A 5,576-nucleotide genomic window follows, 5' to 3' on the forward strand; every position below is an offset into this window, starting at 1 on the left:
GCAGAGGAGAACCTCCATCTGCAAACCAACAGCCAAGGTATGACCCTGATGCTGCATCTCAGCTTGACAGGCACAAGGGATGGCACAGTCCCCAGCCCACTCCTGGGCCTGCTGCTGGCCAATGGCACAAAGGGATTGGAGTTTGCAGTGACCTCACACTCACCTCATGGCCATGTGGCTCCTCCTCCCCTAGGAGCACCTCAGACATCACTGATGTCCCAGTGCTGGCCCAAGGCCTCAGCCTGCATGTGGCCTGGCAGCTCACAGGCACAAGAAACCTTTCCCTGGCCTGCCAAGGCAGGTCCCTGCTGCTGCCTTTCAGCTTCTCCAGCAGCCACAGCCAAGCCCTGTTCCTGCTGCTGTCCCATCAGGCCCTCAGGTGGCAGGGAGGTGACAACCCAGCTCCAAGGCTATTCTTGCAGGTGCTTAGGAACAGGGAGTCACACAAGTCCCTTGTCCACCACATGCCTTCTGATGCCCTGCTGGGGACTCTGGCAGCTGGAAGGCCTACAGCACAGAGGCCAGGCAGGAGCCAGGGGCTGCCCTCTCAGCTGCTGCAGCAAGAAGTGACCTCCCAGTCCCTTTCCTGCCCTCTCCCTGCTGCTGCCCTATCAGCTGCTGAGCCAGCAGTGACCTCCCAGCCCCTGCCCAGCCTTGTGCCTGCTGCTGTGCAGGAGATCCTGAGGCACAGCTGAGGTGCCCATGGCATTGCCACCCATCTCCTCCCTGTGTCCATCAGCTGCTCAGCCACAGTCCACCTGTTGATACTCTTCCAAGGCCATTAGGCTGCTCTGGGAGCTCCCAGCCCCTGCCCTGTGCCAGGGGCCAAGCAGAGTCCCTCAAGGGTAGGAAGGGATATAAAAGAGGGGTCAGAGCACAGGAAGGAGGTTTGGGGCTGAAGTGTCCAGGGGAAGGCTGAGGGTTCAGAGATACCTTTGGGGACTGGGGCTCATGCCAGGGCTGAGGAGAAGTTTAGGTGTCCTGATGAACCTGCTCTGAACTGGGAGGGCTTAAATGACAGAATCAGAGATTATGAGGGGTTGGAAGGGACCTCCAGACATCATCCAGTCCAACCCCACTTCCAGAGCAGGATGACCCAGGACAGGTCACACAGCAACACATCCAGGCAGGTTTCAAAGTCTCCAGAGAAGACTCTACAACCTCTCTGGCAGCCTGCTCCAGGGCTCCAGCACCCTCACAGCCTAGAAGAGTCTCTTCATGTTAAGATGGAACTTGCTGTGTTCTGTCTTGCACCCATTGCTCTTTGTCCTGTCACTGGGCACCACTGCCAAGTGATTTGCACCCTCCTCTGACACCCCCCTCTGATGTTGATAGCCATTGATCAGATCCCCTCTCAGGCTTCTCCTCTCCAGACTAAACAGCCCCAGGGCTCTCAGTCTTTCACAGAATCACAAAAACATTCAGGTTGGAGAAGACCCTCAGGATCACCAAGTCAAATCAATAAGCCTACTCTACAAGGGTCACCCCTAAGCCATGTCCCCAAGCACTAAATCCAAACCACCAAGAAACACCTCCAGGCTTGGTGACTCCACCACCTCCCTGAGCAGCACATTCCACTCCCTGATCACTCTGGTTGGGAAAATTTCTTTCCTACTGTCCAGTCTGAACCAACCCAGTCCTAGCTTGAGGCCATTCCCTCTTGTTCTGTCACTAATGACCTGTGAGAAGAGACCAGCAGCAGCCTCTCCACAAACTCCTTTCAGGTAGCTCTAGAGAGCCATGAGGTCTCCCCTCAGCCTCCTCTTCTCCAAACTAACCATCCCCAGCTCCTTCAGTTGCTCTTCATCAGATTTATTCTCCAGGCCCTTCCCCAGCTCCTTGCCCTCCTCTGCCCTGGCTCCAGCACCTCCACATCTCTCTTGGATGGAGGTGCCCAAAACTGGACACAACACTCAAGGTGTGGCCTCCCCAGAGCTGAGTTCCAGGGGACAGTCACCTCCCTGCTCCTGCTGGCCACAGCATTGCTGATCCCAGCCAGGATGTCTTTGGCTTTCTTGGCCACCTGGGCACACTGCTGGCTCCTATTCAGATGCTTGTCCATTAGAACCCCCCAGGTCCCTTTCTGCCAACAGCTCTGCAGCCACACTACCTCTGTAGCATTGCTTGGGGTTGTTGTGCCCCAAGTGCAGGACCTGACACTTGGCTTTGTTGAAGCTCCTCCTGGGAACGTTGGCCATGGATCCAATCTATCCAATTCCTTCTGCAGAGCCTCCCTACCCTCATGCAGATCAACTCTGCCACCTAACTTGGTGTCATCTGCTGACTCACTGCTGACACACTCTGTGTCTTCACCAAAGTCGTCACTAAAGATGTTAAACAGAAGTGGTCCCAACACTGAGCCCTGAGGAACACCACCTGTGACCTGCCACCAGCTGGACTGAACTCCACTGAGCACCAACCTTTGGGCCCTTTCACCCAGGCAGGGCTGTATCCAGCAGAGCATTGCTCATCCAAGCCAGGGATGGGTCCTGGTCTGTCCTGGGATGGAATCAGGGTTTCAGGAGATGCACTTTGTACTGGGATGAGACTCAGACTGTGCTGGGAGATGGCAATGGGATCCCATTTGTACAGGATCAGGCCACAGCTGCACTGGGATCAGGATATACACTTTGTGCTGTGCTGGGTAGGATGGGAAGGGGTCCAAGGGATGCACTTTGTAGTGGCACAGGAAACTATATGGGAGATGGCAAAGTGATGCAGTTTGTACTGGGAGAACAGCACATCTGAGCTGGGAGGGGTTGAGGAGATGCAGCTTGTACTGAGAAGTGGCCAGGTCGGTACAGGGAGGGGTTAAAAGGATCCAGATTGTACCGTGTGGGGACCAGAATGTACTGGAACAGAGAGGGAATGCAGCTTGTACTGGAAAGGGGAGGGGATAAGGGGATCCAGTGTATATTGAGAAAAGGCCTAATGTGTATTTGGAGGGATGAAAGGGATCCTGTTTGGACTGGGACAGGGCCCAGACTGTCCTGGGAGGGCATGAGGGTGTGCAGTTTGTATTGGGGTGGATGCATTCAATAATGGAAGGGAGCCAGAGGATACGTTCTGGGATGGGATGGGACCCAGGCTGCAGTGCTAGAGGACAGTAGGATCCAGTTTGGACTGGGATGAGGCCACATCTGTACTGGGAAGGGGTTAAAGGAACCATGTTTGGACTGAGTCTATACTGGAAGGGGGTCAAGGTATCCAATATGAACTCTGAGGAGGTGCAGTCTGTAATGGGAGTGGCTTAGGGTTTGAAGGCCTAAGATGACCTCCTGTTCTGATGGCAGTGCTGCTCTGGAGCACAGCTCTGTCCCACAAGCAGCCCTGGCCTCTCCCTGCCTACAGTCCCAGCTCTGCCACACAGCAGTACAGTGCCCAAGCTGCCAGAGCACTCAGGCCTTGCCCCAGCACAGAGGCTCAGCAGGAGAGGGTGGAAGGGAAGAAAGGACAGCTCAGGATAGCCCAAGCTCTGGGTCTTGCTGGCACTGCTGCTGTGCTGGGACTCTGCCCCTCCACCTCTGCACACAAACATTGTCCTGCAGATCCACAGAAGTCCTGGAGGAAGGAACTCAGAGAAACAACTCCCTGCAGGATCCTTTATTGTGTTCAGCACACACAGGGAGCAAAGCTCCTCAAGTACCCAGTCTCTGGGTCACGTCAAACAGACCAACAAGGAACCAGAAATGGTCTGAAGAAAGACATTTGTGTGGGAAAAACATTCTCACAAGCAGAACAGCACCAGCAGCAGCCAGAACTCGAGCAGCCAGGCTGGGCCTGCACTGAGTGATATCAGAACTGCTCTGCAGGAGAAGACAAAGAGTTTATTGCTTCTGAAAGCATCCAGGGATCAGTTGGCTCAGGGCAGCCTTCAGCTCCTGGTTCCTCAGGCTGTAGATGAGAGGGTTCACTGCTGGAGGCACCACTGAGTACAGAGCTGAAACCACCAGGTCCAGGGATGGGGAGGAGATGGAGGAGGGCTTCAGGTTTGCAAAGAAGCCAGTGCTGAGAAAGAGGGAGACCACAGCCAGGTGAGGGAGGCAGGTGGCAAAGGCTTTGTGGCGTCCCTGCTGAGAGGGGATCCTCAGCACTGCCCTGAAGATCTGCACATAGGACACCACAATGAACACAAAACAGACAAAGTATAAACAGTCACCGGCCACAATAAGCCAAAGTTCCTTGAGGTAGGATGTGGAGCAGGAGAGCTTGAGGATCTGGGGGATTTCACAGAAGAACTGATCCAGAGCATTGCCCTGGCAGAGGGGCAGGGTAGATGTATTGGCTGTGTGCAGCAGAGCGGCGAGGAATCCCATGGCCCAGACAGCTGCTGCCAGGTGGAGACAAACTCTGCTGCCCAGGAGGGTCTCATAGTGCAGGGGTCTGCAGATGGCAACATAGCGATCGTAGGACATGGTGGTGAGGAGAGAAAACTCTGCTGAAATGAAAAAGGGAAAGAGAAAGACCTGGAGAGCACATCCTGCATAGGAGATGTCCCTGGTGTCCCTCAGAGAATTGGCCATGGATTTGGGAACAGTGGTGGAGATGGTACCCAGGTCAAGGAGGGCAAGGTTGAGGAGGAAGAAGTACATGGGGGTGTGGAGGTGGTGGTCCCAGGCTATGGTGGTGATGATGAGGCCATTGCCCAGCAGGGCAGCCAGGTAGATGGCCAGGAAGAGGCAGAAGTGCAGGAGCTGCAGCTGCCTTGTGCCTGGGAATGGCAGGAGGAGGAAGTGGGTGATGGAGCTGCTGTTGGCCATCTGTTGCCTCTGGCCATGGAGACCTGTCCAAGGAGTGAAAGGTAGGAACAAGTTAGGACACACTTCTCTCAGCCTCATTGTAACCCCTGTCCCTCAGCTGTGTGAGGAATGGATCAGCTCAGTCCCCATCAATACAAACCAGTGATGGTTCATGACAGCTTCATATGCAGCAGGGACCCAGAACTGCCATGAAGATTTCTCTGGTGTCAGAACAGAAAGTGACCAACAGCCCAATTCCAGAAAACAAGAGTCCCATTGTGGTGGGTCATCCTTCTGTGTGCACACTCCAGGAGCCTTCAGCTGAACATCAGCTACTGAGATAGTGATGCCTCCAGGAGCTACAGCTGCATTGTCCTGCACCCACAGCCTCACTGTGTCAGTGACTGCAGTGACTTCTCCTCCAGTGAGCTCTCAGTCACTCTCCTAGTCCTGGACAACGTGAAGATCTCTCTGCCTTCCTCATCTCCTTGAAATGCCTTGGTGGTGCTCTCAGCCCTGCTGTGCTGTGCGGAGGAGCTGCTCCTGGACAGAGCTGTCTGTCAGTGCTGCCTGCTTGCCAGTGGCTGCCTCCAACCCATTAGCGTGACCCACCTCAAAAGCACAAAAGGACCAGCCCAAGGCATTTAAAGGAGCCCTCTGGTGGCTTTGCTGCCAAGTCCATGAACCTCAGAGACTGAAAAGCTGATGAAACCTCTCCAGAAGTCAAAGTCAGATTCAAACTCTGAAGTTTCTTCTACTCTTAATGGGTCCCAGTGAAGCATACTGGGAAACTGTCTCCAGGGTCTGGTTAGAGCAGAAGAAGACAGTGGATGCAAG

The sequence above is a fragment of the Melanerpes formicivorus genome, unplaced genomic scaffold, assembly GCF_026170545.1.
Source record: "Melanerpes formicivorus ecotype bairdi unplaced genomic scaffold, bMelFor1.0.p_v2 SCAF_80, whole genome shotgun sequence".
Lineage (NCBI taxonomy): Eukaryota > Metazoa > Chordata > Aves > Piciformes > Picidae > Melanerpes > Melanerpes formicivorus.